At 41.2% G+C, this 20,180-nt stretch overlaps 1 pseudogene across 1 annotated transcript in view; it reads right to left on the bottom strand.

The window, feature by feature from the left end:
- Positions 1-1,417: 1,417 nt before the first annotated feature.
- Positions 1,418-20,180, bottom strand: part of LOC146554244 (uncharacterized) — a 28,141-nt pseudogene continuing 9,378 nt past the window's right edge. The window contains exons 2-6 of the transcript XR_014889384.1: positions 8,535-8,644; positions 2,712-3,766; positions 2,460-2,612; positions 1,955-2,045; positions 1,418-1,750 (exon numbers count right to left, since the gene is read on the bottom strand). The product of XR_014889384.1 is annotated as an uncharacterized LOC146554244 (transcript). The remainder of the gene's footprint in view (positions 1,751-1,954; positions 2,046-2,459; positions 2,613-2,711; positions 3,767-8,534; positions 8,645-20,180) is intronic.

Raw genomic sequence — 20,180 nt, 5'->3', positions numbered from 1 at the left:
ATCATGCACACAGACTGGGTACAACAGAACTGCTGCGAGCTGCACCTAGAAGTAGACATGACCTCTTTCAGAATGTATAATTACATGAAACAGCTATGAAGCAAGATTATAACCTGCTTACTGGGTTTGGTCCAGGTATCCTGGAGAGAAAAGCCAAGCATCACAGTGCTGTTAAAATTCACAGGACTCTGTTGCAGAGGTGGCCGCTGGTGTAGGACCTCGGTGAACTGCTCGAGTCGGTTACTCAGCTTGTCAGTCAAAAACAGGCCATTCAGTCAGTCATCCACTGTGCCAGTCAAATAGATGCTTATTTGGGTCAGACAAATAGCCACCGTTTAGCCAAACAGTCTATTAAGCAGTAGAGAGGCTTTTTAGACAGTCAACCAGACTGTCAATTAAGCAAAGGTTGGACATCTGGTTCTTTAAAGCCAAGTGCATCATATTTGAAATATTTTCGAGATTTCAGACTCCTGCATCAGCGATGTGATACCCCCACCAAAAAGGAAAGAAATTGAACAAAAAAAATTAAACCCCTCAAAAATTAAATGATATGATTTTTTTTACCTATTTGTTTTATTCAATAAATGGTTCAATAAACACTCAATTTTCCCCAAAAAAGGGTAATTTTCTGGCTATTACATCATGGTTTAGTCTTTAAAGGCCTACTATAGTGTTTAGAAATGTTTAGGGAGCACTCAGTATGAAGTGGCAAACATTTCAGCCAACTCACACACATTAACTTCACTGCATTTGTACATGTCTAACATAATATGTAGAGTACCAATATATAAAGAGGGATCATTTTGCTTTGTCAGTGTAATTAGAACCAATCGGTGTTTGAGTTACTGCCAAAAACAAACAAAAACTGTCTGACTGCTTCACTGTAAGAAGTCATCTATAGAATCTACCCAATAAATCTGAGGTAACAGTTTGCATTGACTTTTTGGGGTAGATTTAGTTCAATATATTGTGTATAAAATAACTTCAATAAAAAGCTATGAAATACTTAATTAAATTGGGTAAAATTTACCCCATATTTATGCATACATTCAACAGCTACTTACTCATTGAAATTAGGTCAAATTATCTCTTGTTTGCTAGTTGGTAATACCTGATAATTAGTAATAAAATTTATTTATTATCAGTTGATAAACATTACCTATTCATATAAGGTAAAATGTACCTCCCCAAAAAAGATATTCAAATGGTTCCTCATCTCAAAATACAGAATAAAGTGCAACACAACAGCTAATGCAGACAACACTTTCAAAGGCCACTCAGTCCATTTTAAAAGCCAAAAGCACAGAAACTCTACAAGGTTGTTTCTGTGCATGTACGTTATCAAACATATGGATAGATAGAACAGAACACTAACACCAACATGCAATAGTTTCTGTGCTTGCTGTCAGAAGAAAAATTACAGCTCCATCAAGCTATGTCCTCTGGGAACAAGAGGGGAAAGGTGTGTGCATTGCATAAGCTTATTTTTGTTGTTCAGTAGTTTGGCCCCGTCAAGTTCCAAAAGCAGTTTTTGAAAAGTGTCAGATGTGTTCTTCAGCTCCTTCGGATATTCGAGGTTGAGGGCATATATCAGTCCCATCAGCAGTACACATGCCTTTGTTCAGCTTCCACATCCCTCCATCACTTGGTTTCCCTCAATCACAACGGACACATCTGATGGATCCTCCTCAGCCATGATGTTGTGGATCACGATCACCTTCATCATATTGTCTGTGTAATCCTCACATTCCTACGTGTTAAAAAGAAAGAAACAAAAAGCATGCACACGTTTTATTTTATTTAAGATGCTTTTTCAATATATTTCAGTTGATCTAAAGAGGGGAGTGGACAGAAGATGAATGGAGAAGGGGAGAACAGGGGATAGGGGAGGACAGGAGAGAAGAACATTAGGATCCCTTGAGTTAATAAGTAAACTGTTATCAATATGACAAACCTGGCAGTCATGAAAAAGATCTTCTTGTCTTTCCCCGAGGTAGCTAATGAGGCAGCAGATAAGGAGATCCCTTTTCTTCTCGATGCTCTGTGTCTGTAGGGAGATACAATTTAGTGAAAAGACTAAGTCGAGTGATTTACTTACATTAAGACTGAATTACTTAAAAACGAAAACGTGGCTGATGCCTCTCTCCAGCTTTCAACAGGTGAGAGGCTGGGTACACCCTGGACAGCCAATCACAAGGAAACATAGAGACAGACAGGATAAACAACCATGCACGCACACACTCAAACCTAAGGACAATTTGGAGAGACCAATTAACCTAATAGCCATGCTCTCTGACTGTGGGAGGAAGCTGGAGTACCCGGGGGAACCCACACATGCACAGGGAGAACATGCAAACTCCATGCATAAAGACCCTGGGCCGGGATTTGAACCCAGGACCTTCTTGCTACCCACTGCAGCCCTCCATAATTACATATTTGTGAAAAAAGTCAAATAACATATGTCATTCAAAATGTCCAGCAGAGGTCTCATCTTGGAACCAGCAGCTCCTCCTTTGGCATCCACAAGCTGCAAAAGACCTGGTGTGTACTCATTTCAGCATGAATGTCTCCACCAAAGAAACTGTGGTGATGCGTCTGAACTCTTTGATGAGCTAAGAAGTAAGGGGACAAAAAAAAAGACATTTCAATTTGTTGACATTTGTTTGACATTTGTTTTTTGGTGGATAGGAATAGTTATCACACATACTCACCTGAGCCTCAGTGAATAATGCTGGCCACCTTTCTTTTAACTCACCCACAGAGGGGCAGAGGCTGACCACTCCAAGTCTTCGGCTAGAGAACGTTTTATTCATTTTTTCTGCAATTATCTTTGCGTTGTTTTTCTTTGTTATTTCATAAATTAATTCCAGCCTCTCTTTCTCCAGTGTCTCTTGGGTTTCTCCAGTAGGATGCGGAGGGAGATAATTAACCTCTGCTTTTTTGGGCTTTTTTACATTCTTTGATGGCACTGCATCAGCTGGATGCTTCCTTTTTAAGGCATTAATTTCAATTTCCGGGTAAGAAAATTTTCGAGATCTTAGCTTGGCACGGTAATTGTGCATCTTGTTTTTTATGCGCTGCTGCCAGCCATATAAGCCGGCAAATGATCCTGGCTCCTTAAGACACGCAAACTTTGAAACCAAGGCTTCAGGCACTGAGAGGATCTGCTGATTGGTTGGGTAAGCAGTGTACGAAAAAATTACTTTTGCAAGGTCTTGCATTGTTGCTGATTTAACACTGGCATCCATGAAAGGTCTTCCAGTGTTGCGATATGAGTTGTTTGCCTCAGCGAGGATTAGTTGTATGTCTCGGGAAAACTCCGGTACTTGAAATGGCACTGGCCACGCAGCAGGGCGACATGAATCAGGGAGAATGATGGTGTCACTGGACCTTGACGATGCGCAGTCGGACACCTGTGAGAGTGCATCATGACTGGCAGGGCAGATGTCCGTTTCAGTAGTACTTGCAGGATGGGTGCTCACTGAAGTCGAAGAGTTCAATGCAGACGATGATCCTGATTCACATACTGGTTGTAAGTCAAGGGTGATTACTGGCTCAGTGGCCTTGTCATACAAGTCAGCAGTTGAGATGACACTGAAAAACTGATTGTCAAAGTCTTTGTCTTGGTATAACAGTCCAAATTCCCCGTGTATCCCCGTCCACTGTATTAGGAATTCCTGTTGGAAGTGTCAACTTATGAATGCTGTGTTCTTCTAAAACGACTCTTAACTGGACTGCCATTGTTGTTTGGTTTGTGTTTCCTCAGCTGTAGAGACAGAAAGAAAAGAAATTGAGACAGGTTATTAATAGTTGATAAGCTTACATGCATATATTTTCTTCATTATCTTCTGCCAGAGAAATAAAAGCAGAGATTTAGTTCAGTAGAATTTTGAATAAATAATTTTTGATTGTCATTTTAAGAAGAGGGAAATAAGGGCAATAGAATAGGGGAGAGTTGAGTATGCATCACATACTTAACCCTCAAAGTCATCTATATAAAGGATGAGTGGGAGTTTAAGTTCGTCTTCACACCAAAGGCCAGCACTGACAGTGTTGGCCTTTGGTGGTTGTAATCGTGGGTATGATACGCAATCATCGATTGGTGTTTTCTTGCCATTGTCATGAGGATGTTTCTACACCCAGTCTGCCTCACAATCCTTTTAATGAATCGATGTTTGGCTTCAAATCGCATAGTCCAGAAATGTACAAGTGACCCATAAACAGTTGTAAGCAAAGGATAGTGCTCGAGAAAGTGATGTTTTGGTCTCAGTTTCTCCTCTGGGAACACTTCTAAATATCTGTAACGGTGTTCTGAGATCTTACTTTGCATGTATCCTATTGTGTGATCTGTGTGGAGAGGAGCCATGACAAGCTCAACAACATCTTTCAGGGTCAACAAAACCTCCCAAGCAGGCTAATCTTCTGGTACTTTGTCACCAATCATGAGTGGTATCATTCTCAACAAACACCAGTTTTCGTGTGCATTACCTCCTACACTTTTTTACGCTGTGAAATTTGGGGCAATGGGTTGTGGACAGTTTGTTTTGTCACTCCATTTGTAAGGAAAGCAACGGATGGAACGGTTGAGCTGCTCAAGAGATATGTATTTCTTCCTGATTACTCTGTCTTCCATCAAGACAGAGTGAAATTTCAACAGGTATAATCCCTTCAAGCAAATCATGCAAAGCATCTGGGGGATAACCTGATGAAGCATGAAAGTGACTGAGTCTGTCTGAGATTGGACACTTGTCTTTTAACTCCACAGTGGTGAGCTTTTGCAAGCTCAGACAGTGCTGCTTTGACATGGATGGCATAGTTGGACTTAGTCCGTAGAGGAAACAGTCCTTCTCCTACTTCATGCTCCTGGATCTGTGACCTTTCGCCAATGCAAAAGCGACAGAAATGTGAAGCTGAAAAGCTTTCAACAAACCCGCCTATTGAGTGAGCGCCAAGATTGTCAGCGACCCTTGACCACTTTGCCCAGACTTGAAACAAAAATACCATTATTTTCAAAGGACTTCAAATCTTTGAGCAGTGGGTCCAAAACTTTTGCATAGCCAAACTGGTTGACATCATTTGCCTTGCATAAAATGGTTAAGTAGATGGAAGTCAGTGTCGATCTCAATGCGGCAGGTATGTCTGCAAACACCCAATACACAGCTGTGACTTTATGCTTCTTGCGGGATGCTCCCAGAGGGTTGCATATCTCAAAGTCATCTATATAAAGGATGAGTGTGTCACGACCTGCGGGGTCGGCAAGGCACTGATCAGCAATCTCTCTCCCCCTCCCCTGTTTTGCCGGGGCGGAACTCATGGCGGGTTCATGCCCTCGGCCCACGCCCTCCCGGATCATGCACACCTGGGCCTCATCAGACCAGCTGGTATATCAGAAGGAGGAGATCAGCTGTTCAACGCTGGATTGTTGTGAAGACTCCTGTCAGTACACGTCGAGCCCTAGTTTCCCACACTTCCGCCTCAGAAAGTAACACTTGTCTCTCTGTTCTAGATTCCCCGGACCCGTCCCCGTGTTTCCCCGTGTGGAGCGTGTATGAGGTGGCTGGTCACTAGCGGAGAGAGGTTGGCGTGAGCGTGTGTGTGATCCCCTTGTTTTCCCTGGAGCCCTGGAACCCGTCCTCGCACATCTTGTATATAGCACTGTCCTCGCACTGCCTGTAAATACACTTGGTGAAGATATTTGTGAATAAACTGTCTCTGTTACAACACACTCCGGAGTCCTGCGAGTGGATCCTCAGAGCAACCCGTGACAGAGTGGGAGTTTAAGTTCGTCTTCACATAAAAAGCTGTTTTCTCTTAGCAAAGATCCATCATTAAATGATTTGTATTCCGAAGAGACATAAGATGGCCTTTTGTTTTGTAATATTGTGTTTTGAATGTGTCTGTTGTCCACAAGTTGAGATAATAATGGGAGGATTGGTATATACTGAAATGTTTTATTATCTGTACTATCAAGTATGTACTCAACAGGTTCAGTCAATGAGAGATGCTCCTTTCTAAATTGCTCTCTCCTGAACTGACTGCTTAAAGGCCCTTCCACTCTTAAAGCAGCACAGACAGGGCTTAGCCGGCAAAGGTCTTTGACCAGTTCTGAAATCACTGAGTCTTTCAATGTACAGCCATGTTTTCTCAAAGTGCTCAGAATTATTTCTTTAATGACGGGACCAGATGCAGATGCTGTAAGGAAATGAAGTTCCTCTACTAGTTCGTCAATGCATGAATTGGAGACATTGAAAATGCTCTCCATTTTCAGGAGGAGTAGCCCCACTTTCTTAGTAATAATTGTGTCCTCATCCTCCTCAAGGACTGAGCCACATTCATTGTCATCGTCAACAATGTCACATTCTTCATCCGGGTTCTTTTGGTATTGATGAAGAACATTAGTCTTGAAATCTTCCAAGGAATGTGGGTTGTGTTTTCTACTCTTGTGGCTGTGGAATGTTGTGTATTTGTTAACCTTATAATCACAATCCTCAAAATCACATGGCACAGTTTCAAACTTTTTTAGATGGCCACCAAGATGTTCAAAAAACTGCCTCTCACTGTCGAAAGAGCATGAATTACAGACAATGCACGTGAATGAAAGGATGTTGCCTGGCTGGGATGACTGTGAATGATGCCTTGACAATTGTGTCCTTAATGCACCCCATGTCTTGACAGTGCAAGGGCAGTCTGCATGAAGGCAGGGTATGGAGTGGACTCGACCAAAATGCCCATGTATTAGCCTGACGTGTTTCAGCAGGTCTAATCTTTTTGTGGTTGTGAAGTTGCACAACTTGCATTTCCAGTTCATTTTCCCATAACTGAGGGCTTTGTGTCATGGTCCGGGTGAGTACAGGGTTTTTCCACTCCGCTGGGCTCCACCTTCAGGCAGAGACTCCAATCAGCTTCCACACCTGGTTCCAATCAAGTCACCAGCATATATGACCAGCATTCACAACAGACCTCTGCCAGATCTTCTGCTAACTCATGACCCACCTGGCAGTCGCGTTTCCCAAACTACTCACATCTCCACCTGGACGCTGGTTCTGTCATCTGGTTTCTTCCTTTCCATCATCGGACTACACCTGCCTGCCTCCCTGCCAAGTCCCTCACTCCAAGCATATTCTGGATCCTCTCTGGACACTCCTCACCCGGAACCCCCTGGACACCCCCTCCTCGCATGACACTTTAAACCTGCAACGCTGACTGCGTACCTCCATCCAAGCCGCTGCCCCTTTTTTCCATTCCCCGGATCCATCCGTGAAATCTAGCACCTAGCCATAGCACTCAGAGTTTCATGTTCACAGTTTGGCCTCACAGTTCACAGTTCATAGCATTCATAGTTTCCTGTTTTGTAAGTTCACTAGGCACTTCTAAATAAAGCACTGTGTTCACGCCCGTTTGCCTCCCTCTGTGTCTGCATTTGAGTCCACACCCACAGCCTGGCCCTCTCGGCCGTAACACTTTGGTTAAGATTAACCACAGGGATGGGTACTGGTGTCCGGTGCCATGATGGCACCGGTTCTGACATAAACGGTAGTAACCAGACCGAAAAGCAGCGCACATTTCGGTGCTTTATTTCGGTGCTTTTTTTCCCCTGAGCTGTGATACACTTTAGATTCTAGCCAATCATTTTACGTTTCCCAGGATAGTAGGCGGGGCCAGGTACGTACGTTCAGTTAGAGCAGAGCTACAGATTAAAAATGTCCAAGGCGAAGCGGTCAAAAGTCTGGCTGTACCTCATAGCAAAATATGCAAACTCAGCAGCCTGCAACAAGTGCTTTAAGCTGACACTGTGATACTGTCAAAGGAGGTAACACCTCGAATCCGATGAAACACCTGGCGACGCATAGCGTTTTTTTTAAAAGCCGAGAAATGCGCCGTATTTGATAGCTTGCTGCGAGACCTCACACTGTGCACGTTGGGTGGGTTGCCAGTTATCGGACCCGGAGCAACATCCCCCAAAAACCCGAAGAATAGAGTCCTGGCCCCTAGCCCTGCCAGTGTAGCAGAAATGATGAGCAGCCGTTCTTCTCTGTGTGAGTCGCTTAATGTTGTTCGAGTGTAATTTACGTTGAGTAGGCTAACCACGTTATTACATTAATGCATGTAAGGTGAACTAGCAAACATCATCATAGCTACATGCGGCTGTCCTCTTGTTTGATGGCAGATACTCCCTTCACCCTGGACAAAAAGGCTAAAATGACCAAAGAAAAAGTGGAAAACAGTTAAACATGAGAGGTTTTTGGACAAAGTTTGTGTTTTTTCCATTGTTTAAGCACTGCTTCCAGCCAAGAGTGATACCATATATGCCCCATAGCTGCAGAAAAGGCTAACATTGTTATCTTTTTACAAAAAAAACAAAACAGCTGAACATGAGAGGTTTTTGGACAAAGTTTGTGTTCTCCATTCTTTAAGCACCGGTTCGAGCACCGTTTAAGCACCGGCACCGTTTCAAAAGTACCGATTTGGCACCGGTATCGGATAAAACCTAAACGATACCCATCCCTATTTATTTCATTTAGAAACTTGCATACCTATAAGGGATACACTGGGGGTGGGGACGTGGGTGGGTGCGTCAGCCCTAGAACTGGTAACAGAGTCGTCTATCAGTGAGTCTCTGCTTGTAAAGGACACACGTGAGGACCTGAAAAAGAGGGCAAATAGTGAGTGTCCACATACACAGATTCTTCATGCAACAAAAATAAGAAAATACATTACACAAAGGAAATTTTCAGATATGTACCTGGTTACAAGTTATTTATCTAACCTCAAAATTTCTCTGAGTCTCTTTAATGAAGGTAGAAATTAGGTGAATATTGTTCTTCAGTTTTTCTTTGCTCCTCTTATCTGAGAAGTCTGTCTGTCTGTTATACTTAACATGTCTGACACCCATACTGAAGACAAATGGTGGGGGTGTAGTAAGGAAGTTGAGGGAAGCAGACAACTCCACAGGAAGAGTCTTTTGTCTCTTTGAGGACTCTGGTAGGTAGCAAGGGAGTGTGAACCTTAAGGTGTGAAACAGCTGTGTACTGCCTTTTGTTCCTGGAGAAGATATTTAACTGAGAGCCATGCTAGGCTCAGGGAGACTCTGCTGACCGTCTGTCCCGCGGTCATGCAGGGACTTCATCAAGCTTGGTTGTCTGTTCTTTGTGTGTTTGATTAAAGAATGTTAGCTACCGCTCACCGCTCGTCTGCAGGCTTTATTTAAATGGAAAACTTCCACAACAGGCACAAAAAAGCTTTTTGCTAAAAAAAAAAAAAAGATTTAAAGCAGAAGTTTTTTGCACTGCATTTTAAAATGAAAACATATTGCATTTATTTGCAATTAAAAACACACAGAGCAGAAAGTGTGTTACTGTTTTACATCCACAGACACACAAGAAAAGAAGCAGGCAACATGAGGTCAAGTTATGGCAATTTTATTTTTGTATGTCAGTACATGCATTCAGAATAGAGTTTTTAAAAAAACAAACAAACGTCCCAAGTAAAGTTTGGGGGGATTTTTGTGAAAGAAAGGTTGAGAGAGGGGGAAGGAGGAAGATGCTGCTGGGTCAGTTCTTTCTCAGCAGTCTGCTCCAGAATCCCCTCCTGTCCTCGGCTTGCTTTTCTTTTGCCTTCAGCTCTTTTAAGGTTTTGTTGAGCTGCTCCTCGGCATCTTTAAATGTTTCTTTCAGCTGCTGTTTGGCCAGTTTCCCTTTGTGTTTGAGGAGCTCTTTAGCTTCCTTTTTGTGCTTTTGTATTTCTTTAAGTTCATCTTTGCAGCCTTTCTTGGTCACCGTCGTTTCTTTCTTGAATACCTTCAACTCAATTTTCCCTTCTGCAAGTTCCTCTTGCACTTTCATCAGTTCCTCCTTCATGTTTTGAGTGTAACTCTTTGTATCTTCCATTTCTTTCTTTGCTTCCTGTATTTTAATTTTCTCTTCCTCCAACACTTTTTGAGCTTCCAACAATTCTTTCTTCATATTTTCAATCTCATTTTCTGTCTCGTGTTTACATTTTTTCTCCTCTTCAAGTTGTTGCTTCACATGCAGTAATTCCTTCCTTAGTGTTTCAGCTTCAGCCATTGCATTTGCAGCGTCTTGTGTTGCCAACTGCATTTTGCTTTTTTCCTCTTCAAAAGCTTCCTGCACCTCCTGTAATTCCTGCATCACATTTCCTGCCTCCTTCTTTGCAGTTTGATATTTATTTTTGGCTTCTTGTGCTGTGCTTTTCTCTTCCTCCAATGCTTTTTGAGCTTGCAACAGTTCTTTCTTCATGTTTTCATTCTCGTTTTCTGCCTGTTGTTTTCTTATCTTCTCTCCTTTAAGTTTGAGACCCACATCCAGTAATTCCTGCAATACTACTTCAGTTTCAAACTTTGAATTTTTAGCTTCTCCTCTTGATTTTTCTGCCTCTTCTTTTAATTTGACATTTTCAGCCTGTATCATTTGAAATTTAAAATGAATCAGCTGTACTGAATTGTGAGGTGAAGCACTCGCCGATCCTCTTCTCGATCTCCCTTGATTCATTTTGGCCTTTTAAACAAAGGAACCAACGTTTTGTAGAGGAGTGAAGTGAAGTTTTCGATGTTTCTTCGTCAACTGTCGTTTGTCCTGCACAGAGATGCTGCTGTAGATGTGTCTCTAGCTGTGTCTGGATACAATGAAACATGCTGGAACTAAGTGCTTGTGTTGCACAGTTCTACTAAACATTCCATTTCATGCATGCTCCGCCCACATGGTCAGGAATGTCAGGTGCTGCATCACCAAATGCTGCTCCCGTTGCCTAGCAATAACAACTGTTTACTTTTTGGGGTCTGGTTCATTGTTTAATAAAGAAAACATGTCCAAGTATTGGGTGCTGAGGCTCAGCGCATATTCTAGCCTGCTGTGTGGGTGGGCAGCTAGAAATCACTGGTGGGCAACATGAGTGAGGAGAAAACTGGAGCAGCCAAGCAGGGAGCTGCAGGTTGCTGGTTTGAGTCTCTGTTCAGATGCTGGTGTCTCCTCTCTCTGAGATGTCTGCAAACAGTCCCAGATAAAACAATAAGGATAATAAACAAACACGTGACTAAAATAACAGTTATGACTGATGTGTTTCATGTGTAGCAGGATGGCCTCTATACAGCAGTCGCTGCAAGCATCCACATCGCCACACTCGCTTTTCTTTAAGCAGGCGTGCTGGGCTCCTCCTAAGGAAAGTTTGAAACTTCATTTCCTTCATGCTGGTGAACTTTTTACCAAATATTTTCATCAAAGCTTCTCCATCACTGACAGGGATTGTTTGGATCTTCACACTCATCTCCACCAACCCTAAAAAAGGAGTCTCACTTTGCTCATATAATGCCAGGAGTGTCTCCATATTCCACAAAAGTCTATGCAAACATGTAACAGTATCCCATATTCATAGAAATATTATTGATATTATAACAAAAGCTGTCACCAACACAATTGTCCCAAGTGCTTTTTTTTATTAGTTATTGCAAATGCTTGACTGCAGTTCTTGCTAGATGACAAAACCACTTATTAGGTTTAGAAGGAAATGACTTTTTCTACATGAGGTAAAGTTGGAGAGCTGTTTCCCCAAACTAAATGAAATCATCATTTGAAAAACTACAATCTGTATTTACTCTGAACATCTGTGTTAACATTTGAAATTGGAAACATGTAAGTGTAACAAACATGTTAAAACATAAGAAATCAGGAAGGGGCATGTATAGGAATTTCTTTTACTTATGCATTAATCACATTATTTTATTGTATGATACCTTGGTGCCACTGGATTTTAACATGTCTCACACTCATACAGTAAGACAAATGGTGGGGGTCTAGTAAGGAAGTTGGGGGAAGCAGACAACTCCACAGGAAGAGTCTTTTGTGTCTTTGAGGACTCTGGTAGGAAGCAAGGGAGTGTGAACCTTAAGGTGTGAAACAGCTGTGTACTGCCTTTTGTTCCTGGAGAAGGTATTTAACTGAGAGCCATGCTGGGCTCAGGGAGACTCTGCTGACCGTCTGTCCCGCGGTCATGCAGGGACTTCATCAAGCTTGGTTGTCTGTTCTTTGTGTGTTTGATTAAAGAATGTTAGCTACCGCTCACCGCTCGTCTGCAGGCTTTATTTAAATGGAAAACTTCCACAACAGGCAAAAAAAAAAGCTTTTTGCTAAAAAAAAAAAAAAGATTTAAAGCAGAAGTTTTTTGCACTGCATTTTAAAATGAAAACATATTGCATTTATTTGCAATTAAAAACACACAGAGCAGAAAGTGTGTTACTGTTTTACATCCACAGACACACAAGAAAAGAAGCAGGCAACATGAGGTCAAGTTATGGCAATTTTATTTGTGTATTTCAGTACATGTATTTAGATTAGAGTTTTTAAAAAAACAAGCAAACGTCCCAAGAAGAAGGATGGGGTGAAAGAAAGGTGGAGAGAGGGGGAAGGAGGAAGAAACTATTGATGCTGCTGAGTCAGTTCTTCCTCAGCAGTCTGCTCCAGAATCCCCTCCTGTCCTCGGGTTGCTTTTCTTTTGCCTTCAGTTCGTTTAAGGTCTTGTTGAGCTGCTCCTCGGCATCTTTAAATTTGTCTTTCAGCTGCTGTTTGGCCAGTTTCCCTTTGTGTTTGAGGAGCTCTTTAGCTTCCTTTTTGTGCTTTCGTAGTTCTTTCAGTGCGTCTTTGCAGTCTTTCTTGGTCACCGTCATTTCTTTCTTGAATACCTTCACCTCAATTTTCCCTTCTGCAAGTTCCTCTTGCACTTTCATCAGTTCCTTCTTCATGTTTTCAGTGTGACTCTTTGTATCTTCCATTTCTTTCTTTGCTTCCTGTATTTTAATTTTCTCTTCCTCCAACACTTTTTGAACTTCCAACAATTCTTTCTTCATATTTTCAATCTCATTTTCTGCCTCATGCTTACATTTTTTCTCCTCTTCAAGTTGTTGCTTCACATGCAGTAATTCCTTCCTTAGTGTTTCAGCTTCAGCCATTGCATTTGCAGCTTCTTGTGTTGCCAACTGCATTTTGCTTTTTTCCTCGTCAAAAGCTTCCTGCACCTCCTGTAATTCCTGCATCACATTTCCTGCCTCCTTCTTTGCAGTTTGATATTTATTTTTGGCTTCTTGTGCTGTGCTTTTCTCTTCCTCCAATGCTTTTTGAGCTTCCAACAGTTCTTTCTTCATCTTTTCATTCTCCTTTTCTGTCTGTTGTTTTCCCATCTTCTCTCCTTTAAGTTTGAGACCCACATGCAGTAATTCCTGCAATACTACATCAGTTTCAAACTTTGAATCTTTAGCTTCTCCTCTTGATTTTTCTGCCTCTTCTTTTAATTTGACATTTTCAGCCTGTATCATTTGAAATTTAAAATGAATCAGCTGTACTGTATTGTGAGGTGAAGCACTCGCCGATCCTCTTCTCGATCTCCCTTGATTCATTTTGGCCTTTTAAACAAAGGAACCAACGTTTTGTAGAGGAGTGAAGTGAAGTTTTCGTTGTTTTCTTCGTCAACTGTCGTTTGTCCTGCACAGAGATGCTGCTGTAGATGTGTCTCTAGCTGTGTCTGGATACAATGAAACATGCTGGAACTAAGTGCTTGTGTTGCACAGTTCTACTAAACATTCCATTTCATGCATGCTCCGCCCACATGGTCAGGAATGTCAGGTGCTGCATCTCCAAATGCTGCTCCCGTTGCCTAGCAATAACAGCTGTTTACTTTTGGGGTCTGGTTCATTGTTTAATAAAGAAAACATGTCCAAGTATTGGGTGCTGAGGCTCAGCGCATATTCTAGCCTGCTGTGTGGGTGGGCAGCTAGAAATCACTGGTGGGCAACATGAGTGAGGAGAAAACTGGAGCAGCCAAGCAGGGAGCTGCAGGTTGCTGGTTTGAGTCTCTGTTCAGATGCTGGTGTCTCCTCTCTCTGAGATGTCTGCAAACTGTCCCAGATAAAACAATAAGGATAATAAACAAACACGTGACTAAAATAACAATTATGACTCTGATGTGTTTCATGTGTAGCAGGATGGCCTCTATACAGCAGTCGCTGCAAGCATCCACATCGCCACACTTACTATTCTTTAAGCAGGCGTGCTGGGCTCCTCCTAAGGAAAGTTTGAAACTTCATTTCCTTCATGCTGGTGAACTTTTTACCAAATATTTCCATCAAAGCTTCTCCATCACTGACAGGGATTGTTTGGATCTTCACACTCATCTCCACCAACCCTAAAAAAGGAGTCTCACTTTGCTCATATAATGCCAGGAGTGTCTCCATATTCCACAAAAGTCTGTGCAAACATGTAACAGCATCCCATATTCATATGAATATTATTGATATTATAACAAAAGCTGTCACCAACACAATTGTCCCAAGTGCTTTTTTATTAGTTATTGCAAATGCTCGATTGCAGTTCTTGCTAGATGACAAAACCACTTATTAGGTTTAGAAGGAAATGACTTTTTCTACATGAGGTAAAGTTGGAGCTGTTTCCCCAAACTAAATGAAATCATCATTTGAAAAACTACAATCTGTATTTACTCTGAACATCTGTGTTAACATTTGAAATTGGAAACATGTAAGTGTAACAAACATGTTAAAACATAAGAAATCAGGAAGGGGCATGTATAGGAATTTCTTTTACTTATGTATTAATCAGATTATTTTATTGTATGATACCTTGGTGCCACTGGATTTTAACAAGGGTCTGCTATGTAGAAATAACAGATTGTGTACTTACCTCACTAAAATAAAGGCATTTGCAATTGCATAAATTAATATTCATGCTTCATGGAATTAGCTTCATAGATCATATTCATAGATGTAATATGCTTCACAGAACATGCCGTATTTCTCCAAATTATAGCCCAGACATATAATATGCAAAATTAATTTGGACCCCAGGTGTTTAAAAGAACCATGTTGCTTTATGTGGCCCGCTGAATAATTGGGGACGTATGATTATGAAAACAATGATTAAGCACTGATGTTCTAACACTACCCAATACAATATTAAATCAATTCAAAAATATTTTACTTGATCCCACAAAACAAAACGTAGGTGCAGCAACAGTGGGTATTTTCACACATACTAGTGGGATACAGTAGTACTTTGTTTTATTTTTTAACATCTGCTGTTTCAATATTTTAGAAAAAGCTAGCATTAACTAATTTTTAAACTTAAAACAAGCAGTCAGACAGTCATGCACAGGCCTGGACTGGGACAACATTTCAGGCTGGGAGCTTTACCCCCCCTGCTTTTATTTTGGTGTGACACCCTGGGGAACTTCAGCTACTTTCTGTCAGAGACCGTTGGCAACACTGATGGTCTCATGAGATGCCCTCCCTCTCTCAGACACACTTGTCCCGCCCCGTGAGCGAGTATCTTAATCATCAGTAAGTAGGAGAGACTTTCTATCCAATCAGAGGTGAGGAAGTCGGGACCTGCCCCTACTTAAAGAGTAAGATACTCTTTAACCACACATTAATAAATACAGTTAATAATTCAAACTCTCAGAGCAGTCTTTGTTTTTTACTGATCGTTTCGCGTTGGCTTTATTTGTTTTGCTGCTGAAAAATCTCCCTATAGCTGGAGTTCATGATGCTGCTGTGTCCCAGTGTTTCCCCGCAGTGCGAACAGCTGAGCGGATTATGAAGCAGATACGGGAGCAAAGCAGTATCTGCATGACAGAACAGGCGACTACTGCCGCACACATTTTTAAATACAAGCAAACATGCTTCAGAGCTTTTTCAGAAAGTTCTGGTGCTGCTAAAACAAAGGCGCCAGTTACAGCTGGGAGAAAGCTTTCAGTGAGCTCTCCGGGATGATGAGCTACAGTGAAGATCAATGGGGAGACGCAGACGGATGCAACAGCTGTTTTTTAAGAGTTTTAAAACACGACTGTTGGGAATAATCTGCCCAACAGTCGTGTTTGATGGCAATGAGGCATGTTGTATAGAGCGCTTTGAGTACTCCGGGAGAGTAGAAAAGCTCTGCTGAAGAATCAGTCCATTTACCAGTGTTCATAGAATCTCAAAGACATACCGGATTTAAGTTTGTTTACCTGCTTTATGTGTTGACCCAGAAGCAGAGCCACCACAACTTAAGGATTGCCGCTCTCATTTCTCAAAAAAAATAATAATTAAAAATCGTCTGACATCCATTTTCTTTTCCATCAAGGCAGGAAAGTAGTTTGCAAAGACCGCGATTGTAATTATTGGGGGTGTCCAAATTCATGAGCTGCATCCTCCCGGGGACGCATTTGTAGACCGATTACGTCACAGCGACACGACGAAGGCTGATCAATGCGTCCTCCTTTTCCCCAAATTTGAAGGATGGGTCGGGTGTGTCCTTCGTGGCCCACCATATCCCAGAATTCATAGTGCGGCCCAGCCAAACTCAGTTTCCGGCAATGGCGGCCACTACTAAGTTTTAAAATTACTCTTATTATTCTTTCTGGGTCATATAATAAACTTTTAACATATTTTCAGGCGAGAATGTGGGTGTGTAAACTTCAAATATCTGCTCGGTTTATCAAGATATTGCATATTTGCAAAAGTGCTTCGACGTTTTCGGAGACGTCTGTTACCCAACAGCTTGACAGCTAGCCGGGAGCTCGAGGGTCACTAGAGCTGCCGAGAATGGCACAACTCCCGGCACATCATTTTCAGATCACCGCTGTCTCTCGCTACTCAGGTTAAACATAGGTTTACATCCGGCCTACCCGACCTTCTGAGGACCCGGCCCACATAGCCCGCGAAGGCCGGGCCCTCAGGAGGATTCAGCCCATGAATTTGGACACGACCTCAGTGTTCCGATTACCAGTCCGGGACTGGTCATGCATGCTGACTGATAAAAAGCACACCACGAACACATTTCATTGCAACTTACTGGCAGTTGTCTAGACAGTTAACAGACAGCAACAGATTCAAAGTTTCATTTCAAGTAATGGTGCATTACACAGACCTAAGCAATACAAGTAAAGTGTAATAGCTCATCACTTCAAAAATTACCATTTGCATGCGCTATTATATATTATTCACCCTGTGTAAATATGAGGTATTGTTGGGGCAGTTCTCAATCTACATGTAGGTAATGCACACCTTGAAAACAAGTTATGTTTGATTTGAGATGTTTTCAGCCCTGTTGCCACAGGCGTATAAAATCAAGCACCTAACCATACAGCCAGTTCTGGATCTGCTGGAGGTTTCTTCTTGTTAAAAGAGAGTTTTCCTTCCTACTGTTACCAAGTGCTGGTCACACACTGAAAAAAAGAGAATGGCCATCTCTTGGATTTATGTAAGCATCTTGCGTGTATTCAACACAAATGCCTTATGCTTTAAAGTTAAGTGTAACTATATAGTGTAGAAACTACTTGATATGCAGAGAGTGTAGATTAAATAGTTCATATCATGTTTGAGTGAAGTAAGTCAATAATATAGCAATGTTCAACCTTGCAACACTGCACGTGATTTACATATACATACATATACACACATATACCTACATGCATACATATACGCCTATACATACTTACATACATACAGACATACACATATATACACATAGCAGTTCAAAAATATGGCATACAGAATTACAGAGATTCAAACAAAATCGGGTCTCCTTGACAAAATATAATGTTTCCATTTATCCCAAATCTCAATGAATATGTCATATTGAAATCTGTTAAAGAAGGTAATTCTTTCCATTTTAAACAACCCATAAACAGTCTCATGCCAGTCATTTAGTGATGGAATTTTCACACTTCCATTTCTTAGTAATAGTCTTTCGGGCAGCCAGACTCAGAATACCATATAACAGCTTGGACATTTTATCTACATTCACTGAGTATAAATATCCAGACAAAAGTTCATCCCAATTAAAGGGGAGTTGCATACTAAAAATGGTCTGTAACTCCGAGTGAATCGATACCCAAAAAGTGTTGATCAATGGCCAAGACCAAAACAAGTGGAAGTGTTTTATTCCTTGGGCCCCACAGTTTCTCCAGCAGCTAGAGTGATTAGAATAGTGTTTACTTTGTGCAGGTGTAATAAAAAACCTACAGAGACTCTTCCAACCAAAACATCTCCATATATTAGAACTAGAAATTTTCCACTGAAAGGCACACTGCTGATACCAGATGTCATTTGAAATTGCTATATTTGTTTCCCTTTCCCATTTTTGTTTAATGTAGATAGTGTTCAACTTCTTAACCTCTTGTAAACCCTTGTACAGTCTAGAAATCACCTTGAGGCCAGGATCTGCATGGCAAGCCTTGACAAATATATTCAAAACGGGAAGAGAGAAAAGATCTGTTCTCTTAGGTATAAAGTTATGTAGATAATGCCTGATTTGAAGAAACCTGAAAAAATCCGTATTGCTTAACTGGTATTGATCTTTTACTGATTGGAAGTCCCTAAGAGTTCCCTTATCATAAAACATACAATATGCCATTAAGCCTTGCCCTGCCCATTTTTTATATCTTGCGTCTAACTTATTGGGTAAAAAATCAAGATCATAAGCGCATCATCTTAAGATCCTGGCCTCTTCATTCCAATCATTCTAATTAAGAAATTGTAACCAGAGTTTTAAAGGCAGGTTAATCCATTGGTTTCCTTGATTAATTTGTTTTTTAATAAGTGTCATGTCTCCTAAGCTTGCCTGAATCAGAAAATCTCTTGAGACAACTGTTTCTATTTCTTTCCATCTTGCTTGGTAGTCTACGTTGCACCAACACGCTAGGATCCTCAGTTGAGCTGAAATATAGTAATCTTTCAAACATGGGATCCCCAACCCCCCTTTATCTTTAGCCAACTGGATAGTTTGGTACTTAATCCATGGTCTTTACCCTGCCATATGAACCTAGAGATTATTTTATCCCATTCCTGAAATTGTTTATCAGTTATTTCAACTGGGAGTGTTAGGAACAGTGAAAACACAAAGATTTAAAATTCACATGATATATTTTAGAGAGATCTTTAGTGATATTTACTCCAAGACTAACTTTAGACTTAATTTCCTGATTTGGCTTATAATTAAAAGTTAAAATCTGAGTCTTCGATATATTTAGTTTATAACCTGATAGTGAGCTAAAGGTCTCCAGAAGTGATAACAGCTTGGGGAAAGTAATATTTGGATTTGTCAAGTAAATCAAAATATCATCAGCAACCAAGGAAATCTTATGTTCTCGACCCATGATCTTGACTCCAGTAATATCAATGCTTTGTATAACACTTTGACTCATGGCCTCTATGAAAGGGCAAAGAGTGAAGGACTAAGTGGGCAACCCTGCCATGTCCCTCTCTGTAGATTGAAAACATTAGAAAGCGCCCCGTTGACTTTGATTCTTGCCCTTGGTGATTTATATAATGCTTGAATGATCATGATAAACGATTGATGAAATCCAAACTTACCCATAACTTTGTATAGAAATTCCCAATTAACCCGATCGAAAGCCTTTTCAGCATCTAAGCTCATAAGGACCATCTGAGTTTTATTTTTACCACCATAATCAATAACATGTAATGTTCAGCGAACATTATCTTGCGTTTGTCTCTGCTTAATAAAACCAGTTTGATCCAAGCTAATTATCTGAACAAGAATATTTTCAATTCTTTGGGGTGGCTGTAGCTCAGGTGGTAGAGCAGGTCATTTACTGATCGGAAGGTTCGATTCCTGGCTTCCCCTATTCTGCATTCCAAATATCCTTGGGCAAGATACTAACCCCAAATTGCTCTCTGATGCGTCCATCGGAGTATGTGTGTGAATGTCAGTTAGAAAGCACCTAGGAAAAATGTGCTTGGGTGAATGCACAAGTTGTGTAAAGCACTTTGAGTGCTCAGAAGAGTAGAAAAGTGCTATATAAGAACCAGTCCATTTACCATTTTGGCAAAGATGTATGTAAATACACTCAACAAAAATATAAACGCAACACCTTTGTTACTGCTCCCATTTCCCATGGGATGGACGTAGAGACCTAAAATTCATTCCAGATACACAATATAACCATCCCTCCCAAACAGTGGTCACAAATCAGTCCAAATGTGTGGTAGTGGGCACATCTGCTATATTGAGATAATCCATCCCACCTCACAGGTGTGCCACATCAGGATGCTGATCTGACATCATGAGTAGTGCACAGGTGTACCTCAGACTGCCCACAACAAAAGGCCACCCTGGAATGTGCAGTTTTGTCTCACAGCAAAATGCCACAGATGCCAC

Source organism: Mchenga conophoros, linkage group LG18 (genome assembly GCF_057382185.1).
Source record: "Mchenga conophoros isolate Kocher_MC1m ecotype Shallow Benthic linkage group LG18, M_conophoros_male_GT1.1, whole genome shotgun sequence".
Lineage (NCBI taxonomy): Eukaryota > Metazoa > Chordata > Actinopteri > Cichliformes > Cichlidae > Mchenga > Mchenga conophoros.
Note: the sequence above shows the minus strand (reverse complement) of the source record. Positions and strands in the feature narration are given on the sequence as shown.